We start from the raw sequence: 13,030 nt of genomic DNA, 5'->3' as shown, positions 1-13,030 counted from the left end.
TGACTTTTGGTTGAATTGTTAAACTGAGCGAAAGACAGATCCCACGAAGGAGGTCAGAGCGATTGGTGGTCCTAGTCGATATTTATCCCTCTACCAACACAACAATGTCTGGCCATTGTCACACTTCTCTCTGTGAGAACTTCCTGGGGTGGGGGGGATAATTTCCCCTTTATACAACAGTAACTCCTGTCCAATATTGCTTCAACAGCTGTTGATGAATTCGGGTCAACTGAGGCCAAGGATGCTATTTAAATGCAGGTTCACTCTTTACCGTTGGTAAATCCAGCAGCGTTATCTTCCTTCCTGTTTCAGGCCACCAGCTCCACCCAATGATCAACCTGAAGCCAAGAGTCCATTGAATCACCCAGGTAAACCCTTCCCGATTAATTAATTTTTTGAATGATGTGTTTTGATGGCTCCTGTGTGGTTCTTGGCTAAGTAAGGCATGTTCCCTTGTGTGTTAAGCCCTGAGCCATACCTGGGAGAGACCCGATGGGAAGCATGGATGGGATAGACATTCAGAATCTTCTCCACAGGGTAACAGCATCACATGCTAGAGGTGGGGTGTGGCGGGGTGGGGGGGAACAAGCAAGGCACATGTTGTACACAGAGTGGTGGGAGCCAGGTGCGGGATTCATGGTGGAAACAGATATAATAGTGTTGTTTCAAAGGCTTTCAGATTGATTCATGCACAGCTTCTTAGCATCTGACTGTGTATATACAATCAGACGATACAGCATTTCTCCAGACCATGGTGCACACCATATGTATATGGTTGTGTGCATGTGGTCGAGCTTTAGTTTAATTTGGGCATCATGTTCAGCTCAGACATGGGATGAAGGACTTGCTGCTGTGCTGTTCTATGTTCTGTGTTCTTTGTTCTATGTTCTGTGCTGCATATACTGTGATTTGTGTTGCATGTTCTGTTCTGCGTTCTGCCCCAAGATCTAATGCCTGTCCAGATCTTTGAAGTCAAGGTGGAAGTACATCAGCCAGGCCTCGTGCTCCTGGCTGCTACCCAATCCACAGATACAACCTATCAAGTGTTGGTCAGATTGGACTCAATTGAAGGTATAGAGTTCCCCAAAGTGATAGGGGAAGGGAGGGTGGTGGGGACATGGAATTAGCTGCCATAGAAAGTGGAAGAGACAAGCATAAAAGATGTGCAGGATAGAAGCAAATCCTTAAATGGACAACGTGGTTAGCACGGACATGTTGGGCCAAAGGGTCAGTTTCTATGCTGTAAAACATTATGACTCCCACAGTGCCTGGCTATGGATTACCATTGGCCACGCACATGGTCTGACCTGTCCAGACTACCTAGGGGAAGTCTCTTCAGGTGACCAATCATTGGGCTTGGGTCAGGATCTGACATGGGCGAATTATTTGTCAACTCTGCCATTTCCTGCCAACCTTGGCAGATCTGAATATCAGCTGTGCGCTACAAAGGTTGGATGTTTTTATATGTTGAATATTTATGGGTTTTGGAGGGGGCTGGGTCGAGAGGAGGGAGGGAAAGGGGGAAAAAAAAGGGGAGAAAAGACCACTGTGTAAATTTAACGAGAAACTTTTGTACACATTTTGGTTGATATGGTTCATAGTGTGAAAATTTTTTTTTTAATATTTTTTTGAAAGTTGGATGTTTTGCATCCTTTCCCCTTGTTTAGCTTCCTCCCCAGTGCCTCCAAGAAAAAAAAATCAGGATGACAGGATTAGCGTAGTGTTTAGCACAACACTGTTACAGCGCCACCAACCGGGGTTCGAATCCAGCACTGTCTATATGTTCTCCCCACGTCTGCGTGGGTTTCCTCCAGGCACTCCATTTCCTCCCGCCGTTCAAAATGTACCTGCGGTTGTTGGTCAATTGGGTGCAATTGGGCAGCATGGGCTGATGGGCCAAAAGGCCCTTTTACAATGCTGCAGCCTAAATTTAAAATGTGGATTCACACATGCGCGTGCGGTGTACAGTCAACGATTCAAGCGCAAAATCCTTTATCGCGATTGGGAAGACAGATGGCAGGAGGCAGAGCAATTCCGGCTCCTGCTTTCCTTCTGCCCATTCCCGATGAAAGGGTTCAGCCCCGCAAATGTCGACTCTCTACCACCTTACACAGACTCTGCCTGACCCACCGAGTCCCTCCAGCTCTGTGTATGTTACTCCAGATTTCCAGCCTCTGCTCGCTTTCCTGTTTGCTCCGGCGGAGTAAGAAATGCTATTCACAGTCCAAGTTCAAAGTGGCCATCGGCACAGACAATGAACTGATGTGAATATTTTGACCAGGCAAGATTTTGAACCAAATTAAAATATTATTTTCAGCAATAATGCAGGTGCTCTCATTTAAACTTGAACACTCACCAATATTCTCAAGTTCAAGTGAAATAGACAAATTGAGAATTTGTTTTACTGTATATGCCAGCGTATAAGACCATCCTTGATCTTTATGTCACCTCAAAACCAGGGGTCATTGTAAACACCAAGTATAAAATCTGAACCTTAACAGCGAAGTCTCAGCACACCCCTGTGGGTCCATCCGCCCAGTCCATCTGCTGTCGGCTCTGCACAGGCTTTAAACGGCCTGTTAAAGGAGCGGACATTTTGAAATGTGCTAATAAATTTTAAACCTTTATTGGATAATTTGCCTTTAAAAATATTGTGAATTAGTATCGTGTTATATGGCGAGCTCTCCACTGGCCACCGTGACAGAGGTGCACCAAAGAAAAGGTACAAGGACTGCCTAAAGAAATCTCTTGGTGCCTGCCACATTGACCACCGCCAGTGGGCTGATAATGCCTCAAACCGTGCATCTTGGCGCCTCACAGTTTGGCGGGCAGCAACCTCCTTTGAAGAAGACCGCAGAGCCCACCTCACTGACAAAAGGCAAAGGAGGAAAAACCCAACACCCAACCCCAACCAACCAATTTTCCCCTGCAGCCGCTGCAACCGTGTCTGCCTGTCCCGCATCGGACTTGTCAGCCACAAACGAGCCTGCAGCTGACGTGGACTTTTACCCCCTCCATAAATCTTCGTCCGCGAAGCCAAGCCAAAGAGAAGAGATAGTTCAAAACCTGCATTTTTTTGGTGGAACTTCAGGGGATCGTCTTATAGAGTCATCTTATACACTGGCATATTTGATAAATTTTACAGAGGGCTCTAAAGATATGGAAACACTGAAATTCCACCCCCCCCCATCCCTATTATCTGTTGCTTTGTTCCAAATAGTGGTATTTTTGTCGAGAAGAAATCATTCTCTCACTTCCAGCCAAATTTCCATCAGTCAAACCATCAGTATATCACCACTGAATAGTGAAGGTTATCAATAACCCACAGGAACCAATTATGGATCAAGAACAAAACTAAAATCTATTATTTGTTTGACATTTTGTATGAGAAAACTGCTATCCCTTTATGTTGGCTTTAGGCTAAATATAAAAGCTGGCAGGCAGTATTAATTTACTGGCTGCCATGATACGACCGATCTTGCTGAGTGAAGCTCCAGCCAGCTCATCATTTACCCATTGCAGAGAACATAAGAAATAGGAGCCATTCAGTCCATCGAGCATGCTCTGCCATTTAATGAGATCATGGCTGATCTGATGACAGGCTCATCTCCACCTATCTACCTTTTCCCCAAATCCCTTAATTCTCCTACTATGTAAAAATATATCCAACTATGTCTTAAATATATTCACTGAGGTGGCCTCCACTGGTTTAAAGGGGAGTTAATTCCACAGATTCATCACTCTCTGGGAAAACCTCATCTCTGTCCTAAATCTACTCCCCTGAATCTTGAAGCTATGACCCTTAGTTCTAGTCTCCCCCACCAATGGAAACAATTTAACTATCTCTACCTTGCCTTTCATAATTTTATACATTTCTATAAGATCCCTTCTCATACTTCTAAATTCTAGTGAGTACAGTCGCAGATGACTCAATCTCTCCTCATAGGCTAACCCCCTCATCTCTGGAATCAACCTGGTGAACCTCCTCTGCACCACCTCCAAAGCCAGTCCATCCTTCCTCAAGTAAGGAGACCAGAACTCCCCAGAGTACTCCAGATACAGCCTCACCAAGACCTTGTACAGTTGCAGCACAACCTCCCTGCTCTTAAATTCAATCCCAACAGCTCCCACGTGAACCCAAGCTCTTCAAGCTTGAGGAGTATCAGATGAACACATCTCCATGTTGTGGGGAGAAAGGAATTTCTCCCTCTTCTCCCTCCAGCCACTTTCATCCCTTTCCTTCAGCCCCCTGCCCATTCTCACCTCCCCATCCTCCATCTACATTTCACTGACACAATTCTCTCTCCACACCCCCACCACCCCGCCCCCATATCCCCCCACCCACCGCACCCCTGTTTTTGGATCTCTTTGGTCCAAATTGTCCTTGACCATTCCCCCCCAATAGATTTCACTCTCTCCTTGTCAGATTCCAGCATCAGTTTCTCTTCTCATCTTAAGCGATCCCCTCGCCTACCATGCAGGAGATATCTTAATAATAAATGTATACATTTAGAGGCACAGCACGGTAACAGGTCCATCCAGCCTAAGAGCCTATGCCATCTAAATACAACCATGTGACCAATTAAGCTATTAGCCCCGTGACTCAGCACATCTTGGGAATGTGAGAGGAAGTCGGAGGACCCGGAGGAAAACCATGCCGTCACAGGACAACGTACAAACTCCTTACAGACAGTGGTGGATTTGAACATAGGTCGTTGGTGCTGTAATAGCCTTGTGCTAACCGTGCTGTTTTCTTTCACCTGACACCGTTTCTTCTCTTCTCTCTCTCTCTCTCTCTCTCTCTCTCTCTCTCTCTCTCTCTCTCTCTCTCTCTCTCTCCCTCTCTCCCTCTCTCCCTTTGTCTGGAACCTGCCAATCATCTGCTTCCACCTCCCCTCTGACCATCACCTGTTGGCCCTCCCTAGTTTGCCAGTCTCCTATTGGTCCATGCCCAGACCCTCTCACCTTGTTTTCATAATACTGACCACCTGCCCTCTGCACTCTCAGTGTTGATGAAGGGCCTCTTCCCCTCCGTTGTCAGATTTCTGAATGCACAAGGAACCTATAGACACTATCTCTCCTCCACATGACATCTTCTCACTTGTCAGGAAGGTGCAACAGTGACTGTACTTCCTGAGAAGACTGAAGCGGGCAAGGCTACCAGCCACCATCATGCCAACCTTCTACAGGAGCTCTATTGAGAGCATCCTGGCCCGGCTGCATCACAGTGCGGTTCAGTTGCTGCAGAGAAATGGATTGGAGGTCAATCTACAGGACATTAAGAATGGTAGAGAGGATCACTGGGGTCTCCATCTTCCCCCCCCACCAATTGATGTGACTACTATTGAGGACCCCTTTTACCCTACACAGAGCATCTTTCAGCTGTTCCCATCGGCAAAGAGATACAGGAGTATCAGGTTGAGGAACAGCTTCTTCCCACAGGGAGTGAGAAAGGATCTGCTCACACTCACCATCCAAGGCTCTCAGATTCATGAAACAATATTTATTTATTTCTATGTATGAATATACATGCATATGTATTATTTGTCTGTATGTGTGTTATATCTGGTTGTGTGTCTGCATTTTTTGCACCTTGGACATAGAACGCTGTTTCATCCGGTTGTATTTATGCAATTGGATAATAATAAACTTGACTTACCTCACATTTCTCCTTTTTGTACTAATTAATTATTTTTAAATCTTGTATTTTTGGAACTGTAATTTATAGCAATTTTGCACGTGTAATGCACAATATTGCTGTTGCAAAACAACTAATTTTGTGGTGCACATTCATGACAATAAACCTGAATCTGATTCTGGGATGTTCACTCGCCTGACTTCCAAGTACATCAACACTATCGTGAATGTGGAACTAGATACCGAGTTGTGAACACACTTCAGGCTGCCATGCAAACCTGCCTCCCCTCCATTGGCTCTGCTGCTAACGGGTGAAAGGATACATCCCACTCCAATCATGATTTTCCCTTCCCTTGTTGCTTCAGGAGAAAGGTGCACGAGTTAGAAAACACCTACCTCCTTTGGCTGTGTCTTTCCATCTGCTCTCAGACTCTTGGACGGACCTCTTGTTTTTGTTTTATACATACGGCATGGTAACAGGCTCCTTCCAGACCGTGCCTCCCAAATACCCCAATTAACCTACAATCCCCATATGTTTTGGATGGTGGTAGAAAACCAGAGCACCCGGAGGAAGCTCCATGCAGACACTGTGAGAACATACAAATTCCTTACAGGGAGCACTGGATTCGAACCTGTAGTAGCATTGTGCGAACCATAGGTGCAAGATGATGCCTTGCAATGTTCAACTGTATTCTTTTCTTTAATGTTAAACTTTTGTGTTACTGTCACACTGCTTTTATTCTTGCACTGCCTGTTGTACTATGTGGAGGTTGACTTGCCTGGATAGCACACAAAACAAATCTATTGCCTCAGAACATGTGACAATAAACAATTACATTAATTTAATTCCTGCGTAGCTGGGTGTGGGTATAAAAAAAGATGCCTTTCCCAACAGCATTGTGGGAGTATCTTCACCTCAAGGATGATCTCTCAGTGACAGTGAGGGATAAGCAATAAATGCCAGCAGCGTCAACATCGAAATTAATTTTAAAACCATGGGCGTTCAAGGCAGTGATTTTTCAATCCGCATTTCTGTACATTGGTTGGTGAATGACTTCATTTGCTCTTTCTTCAGAGATGTCAAAGTTCTGACTCTTGAAATAATTTCTTTTTTGAGGCATCAATTTTGATATACAGCCTCAAACCAACATAAAGTTTGGGAGCTCTCTCAGGTAAAATGTCAAACAAATAATGGATTCTAGTTTTATTCTCGATCCATAATTTGCTCCCATGGGTTATTGATAAACTTCAAAGTGATACTTCATTTGGTTCATGGCTGATCGAATATTGGCTGAGTTAGACATTGTAACACCATTTGCAAAATGTAGCTGAAACTAAGGGGAGAAAAACATCGGGGTGTTTCCATATTTACTCAATCCCCTTTGTGTAAATATGTCTTTTATCAACAGCCCACAAAGAGAGGACATGTTGAATTTTGTCACAACAGAAATATTTCCTCAGCCTGTTTGATTGCAACGTGTGTTTGCAGATGCTTTAATCCATACTGAGAATAGCACAGGCCTAATATGGTTAGCTTAACAGTCAGCGCAACGCTATTACAGCAACAATAACCAGGGTTCGAATCTGGCGCAGTCTGAAAGGACTTTGTACCTTCTCCCTGGGTCTGCACGGGTTTTCCCCGGATGCTCCCTCCTTCCAAAACGTACCGGGGGTTGCAGGTTAATTTGGACGGCACGGGTTTAAAAGGCCGGAATCTACCACACTGTAAATAACATTAAAAATGTAAATATAATGTTAGACCAACAAAAACTGAGACTTGGAGCTAAACAAGAAAATCTGCAGATGCTGGGGTCCAGTGCAGGCCCATATATACGAGGCACACGAAAGGATGCAGATGATGTTCCTTCAATCCATCTGGAGGGTTTACACAAATGGGCTACTGTGTTTCCCCCATGACAACAGAATCTACACTTCAAAGAACACTTCACTTGGAGACATCCTGAGATTATGAAAGGTGTAGAAATGCAAATGATAATTTATTTTCTCCTCTCGTCTTCCTGTCATGTATTAATGACCTTTCGAAGGAGGAGTCCCATTTTGCTCACAGCTTTCCACCTGTGATTCATGCAAGGTCAGAGCATTGTATCGAATCCAAGTCAAGTGCCCTTGAGACCTACCTCGAACCTCTTCACGGCTAAATACATTAGAATATTTAATTTGCTTTTTCCTTTGGCATGAAGACATTGATGTTTCATAAATATTAATTTCATGCACTCTTTCTGTCATGAGGGTATATTCTTTAACAGGCCATCAATGAATCGTGGATTCTGTTTGCGAACATTCATCTAACCCTTTGCTATTTTACTGGAACAGTTGCCATTTTCTGGTCCTTAAGTTGTTTGAGAATTCTTTCCCTCAGAGAGCAGCTGCGGCCAATAACATGGATGTATTTTACATTCCCATTCTCTGGCCCGCTTCTCAGATTTCACCACCCATCCACACACTAAGGTGCCATTTAATGTGGCCGATTAACCCACTATGCCTTTGGGATGTGGAGGAAACCAGAACACCCTTTGGGGGTGGAGGCGTCAAGTTCATTGTCATCTGATTGCACAAGTACAACCCAACAAAACAGCATTGTCCGGTCCAAAACACACAGACGCACAACCAGACATAGCACACATACAGACAAATAATAACATGCAGGACAAGTATTTCAAGCTGTTTAAATAAATAAATCCCGATTCATAAATATGAGAGTCTTGGGGAGTAAGTGTGAGCAGTTCCTTTGGTCGTTCAGCATTCTCACTGCCTGGGGGAAGAAGCTGTTCCTCAGCCTGGTGGTGCTGGCTCTGATCCTCCTGTATCTCTTCCCCGATAGGAGCAGCTGAAAGATGCAATGTGCAGGGTGGAAGGGGTCTTCGATGATTTTGCACACCCTCTTCAGACAATGATCCTGGTAGATCATGTCGATTGGAGGGGAGGGAGACTCCAGTGATCCTCTCTGCCACTCTTATGGTCCTGTGGATTGACCTCCAATCTATTTCTCTGCAGCAACCGTCCTACACTGTGACCATTAATCCCCTTTGTTTACCCTTTCTTTCCTTCCTCTTTACTCTTCCTGGAGGGGAAGAGGTCGGCAAACTCAAACCCCTTCCTGGACCAATCCACAAAGTCTTTCTTTTAGTTTCAGTTGGAAAACCTTTAAGGAATTTTTGTTTTATGTTTGATGTCAATTTATCAACCTTGTTTCACAATTTCTATTTATTTATATATTTACTTAGAAAAGTCATTGTGAATACTTATTTTGGTTCCTTTTTTTTCTCTTTGTGGTGTATTGGAGTCATATAGCATGGACAGGCCTTTCAGTTCAATATCTTTGTTGCCAGCCAAGTTGGGATTTCAGGCCTATCCCATTTGCCTACATTTCAACCATATCCTTCCGAACCCTCCCTATCCATATATCTGTCCAAATGTCTTTTGAATGTTCCAATTATGTCCACATAGAACCATAGAACATTACATCACAGAAACAGGCCCCTTCGGCCCTTCTAGTCTATGCCAAACCTTTTTTTTTGCCTGTTCACACCTATAGCTTCCTCTAGCAGTTCATTCCTCTTAACCCTTTGGACTCTGTGTCTTAGTTTTCAGGGACTACCAACAAGCGCATATTCTCCGTGTTCCTGGTTTTATACCCAACCACCAGCTGGTTCGAACTGTATTCGTACTGTAGTTTACCCACGGTCCCAGTCCAGAGAATATATTATGAAAGATTAAAAATGGGCAGAGTCCAAAGGATTAAATTTCTCCCCTCTCATCTGAAAACTGTGCTCCCTATTTCTAGAACGTGGGGAAATAGTCTGGGAACATTCATTTTATCTTCTGTTTCAATCATAATTAAGATGTTGCTATTGTTTTTATGTACCTGGGAAGGTGAAACAAGTAAGTCTTTCATTACAATCTTTACATTATACTTATGTGTATGACAGTAAACTCTTCATTCTTGTACATATGTTACTGGTTTATAATATCAATCGCTGTGAGCCGCCTACAACAAATCCACAGACCATTGGTTGAGAAATGCTGTCCTACATGTGAAGCGACTAAAGGATAGAATTTATTGAGTGTCAAAAGATTTGGTAACTAGGCAACATATCTGGAAAGTGACTTGCCAAATAAGAAGACGTGGTGGAAATTTAATTATATTACTTGGCGATATGTGATCTGGAGGAGGGTGCAAGCCAAATCCAGTGCAAACTTCCAAAGAGGAAATGGATAAACTCTCGAAGGCAAAATTATGTGGGACGCGCAGTGACAATAGGGTGAATTTATTAAAGTGGGCCGAATGGCCTCTCTTTGTGCAGTAATCTATGTTTGAGGAGTTTAAGAAATAGTGGCGGAAGAAGGCTACTCGACCCTTTGAGCCTTTCCTTTCATTCAATAAGATAGCAGCTGGCCTGATCTCCATCACCTTCCCTGTAATCTAACCATTCTCAGGTTAATCAATGAGAGACCGAGATGTTTCTCATCTCTGAGAATTTAAAAGTAACATATGCAACAAAAAAAAAGCACTTTTAAGTCCATTTACAAAGAGAATCAAAAATAAATATCTGGTTAAAATTTGAAATAATGAGGATGAGGTGGCTTGAAGTGGCCATTGACCTCTGGAGCCTATGATAATGTAGTATCTGATAGCTAATGCCTTTTATCCAGAGAACAGGAGAAATAGGGATCGAGCCAGGTCCTTTGAGATTGGGGTGTGGCAGGTGGAGCTTCACCTGTTGCAAACTGGCATTCGGGAGTAGGAGTGTGGCTCAAAGAGGACGCTGTTTCCTCAGCGTCCTGTCCCGCACTTTGACCAGGGGAAACATTCTCAAGGAGATGGAGCCATCCAAGTCAATTTCTCCCCCGAATGATCGGCAGACTAAACCCTTTGGAAGACATGCATTTGCATTTCACAGTGGAGTGCTGGCACCCAAAGCATTATTCTTTACAGATAGAAATTAATGGGTTGATTGATGTAATTAGACAGAGTGAGCTTGGAAGACACAGCATAAAGCAACAGCAGATGTTTGTGGGACAGCATTGCTCTCCAATATCTGGCAACAGCATTACTTTCACGGCACAAATTCCAGTCTTCATCATTTTCTCTGCTCTGCATAAAGATGTGTTCATCTTTGTGCTGATCAAGAATTAGGGATGTTAATTTTTCTAAACAGAAATAGCTAATGCAGAATTCCACATATAATCCTGCATCAACTATAGGACAATGTAGATGGATTTTGTTCCCACTCTTCCCTCAATGCTCATTCTCTCTGGAATCAGCTAGTGACTGGTTAGTGGCCTACATCCCTGGATAACCATGCATTTACAGCCTCAGTGAGTGCTGTTACTACATTTGGGACCCTTCTGTAGTCCAGCAGAAAAGGGGTCCAAGTCTGCCCAACTTGTTTCACGTAGCAGGTGAGAGAGACTCTTACGTCAGGTGTGGCAAATTGAGCAGCAGTCGCCTTTCAGCCAAGGTGCCTTCAAGGATGCGGACACAGTAGAACATCATAAGAAATGGGAGCTGGCCATCTGGCCTGTCTGTTCAATAAGAATCATGGCTGATCTGACCGTGGACTCAGCTCAGGTTACCTGCCTGTTTTCCATAACCTTTCATTTCCCTAATATTCAAAACCCTACTGATCTGTCCCTGCAGTACATTCAATGAGGCAGTCTCTACTGCTTCCTGGGGAAGAGAATTCCAGAGATTCACTCCTCTCTGGAAGAAGCAGTTCCTCCTCACCTCTGTCCTAAATCCATTCCCCAAAATCTTGAGGCTGTGTTCGCTAGTTCCGGCCTCACCTACCAGTGGAAATAACTTTCCTGCCTCTATCTTATGTATTTCAGCATTGTACATATAATGATTTCCACCCCCCCCCCCCATCCTTCTCAACTCCAAAGAGTGCAGTCCCAATCTCTCCTCGTCAGCTAACTTTCCTTCTCCCCAGTCTTTTCACTCATACCTTGAAGAAGGGCTCAGGCCTGAAATGTTGGTGATATGCAAGCACTCCCCTACTACGATGGTCCGATTTTTGATTTTTCAAAGTTATGATGGTTCAAATCCATATTTTCAATTTTGAATTCTGATCTGTTCCCGCACTTGTGATAGGCGGTGCGCTACGCTCTCGCAATACTGGGCGATGGCAGCATCACGTGAGAGTATCGTACAGCATACTCTCTCGCAATGGTGGCTCGACCGCGCTTGCAGTCTCTGTAGTGATCACGAGAACAAGTGAAATTTATAACCCTGTCGCTTTAACCTCCTCACTATCCAGCAATTAATTTTAGTTCAATGCTTCAAACATTCTTCATGCCCAGCGAGCTTTCAGCTGTGTACGTTAATGGATTTTTTTTTGGAGTGGAATAAAGGTATTCAAAATTTAATTATAAAAAAATGATAGGCGCGGTATTCCTTTTCAACTTGCGATGTTTTGACTTATGCTGGGTTTGCCGGAACGTAAATTGAGGAGCATCTGTATCTTTACCTCCTATAGACGCTGCAAAGACCTGCTTTAACTCCTCCAGCATTCTCTACAGACTTTCATGATTTACTTCATATGCTAACCCCCTTCATTTCCCCACAAACTCCAAGCCAATGAATTGAAAGCCAGAATCAGTGACAGTGCCTTAGATTGGTGGGATTATTTCCTATCCAATAATATCCTCTGGGGAAAGGAAACAATAGCCATCTCTATCCGGTCAAGCCTAGGACAAGGCGATGACTCTGAGCAGAACTCAGGAATGAACTAGCAAACTCATCAGTTCAAGGTCGAGTAGGATCGGCCCGATTAGAAGAGCGTGGCGGCACAATTAGCGCAGCGCCAATACAACACCTGCGTTCGGGACTGGGGTTCGAATCCAGTGCTGTCTGTAAGGAGTGTGTATGTTCTCCCTGTCGCTGCAAGGGTTTCCTCTGGGGATGCTGGTTTCCTCCCACCGTTCAAAATGTATCAGGGATTGTAGGTAATTTTGGTGAAATTGGGCAGCATGGACTCGTGGGTCACAAGGGCCTGCTACCTTGCTGTACATCATTAACACGGGTCCAGTCGGTGACACTTATGGTCTGGGAGTGATTGAACAAATATCTGCCCCTTCTTTTCTTCGACAATAAAATATGGCTTCGAAGAACAGGAGAGGGCGAGTTCATCTCAGTGTCTAAGCCAATATTTATCCATGTAGCGACTTCAGTTAAACATTTGTCATTTGTTGTCTCGAGGAGTTTACTAAGTGGAGCTCAGCGTCACTACAGAGAGTGCGCTTCAAAAGCGTTCAGCTGGCTGTGAGGTGCGCTGGGATGTGCTCCTGAGAGGCACTCAATAAACACAACCCCTTACCTCCTGAGGGTGGTGACAAAACTGGAGGACGCGGGGAAAGAACCACAGGTGGA

At 44.2% G+C, this 13,030-nt stretch overlaps 1 protein-coding gene across 3 annotated transcripts in view; it reads left to right on the top strand.

The window, feature by feature from the left end:
- Positions 1-13,030, top strand: part of dph1 (diphthamide biosynthesis 1) — a 745,916-nt gene that overhangs the window by 5,615 nt on the left and 727,271 nt on the right. For 2 of the 3 annotated variants that reach the window (XM_069911789.1, XM_069911787.1), the window contains exon 4: positions 209-368. The gene's annotated coding sequence lies outside the window, so the exon portion shown is untranslated. The remainder of the gene's footprint in view (positions 1-208; positions 369-13,030) is intronic. The other variant, XM_069911788.1, reaches the window with a different exon arrangement.

Source organism: Narcine bancroftii, chromosome 14 (genome assembly GCF_036971445.1).
Source record: "Narcine bancroftii isolate sNarBan1 chromosome 14, sNarBan1.hap1, whole genome shotgun sequence".
NCBI lineage: Eukaryota > Metazoa > Chordata > Chondrichthyes > Torpediniformes > Narcinidae > Narcine > Narcine bancroftii.
This window is presented reverse-complemented; position numbering and strand designations above follow the sequence as displayed.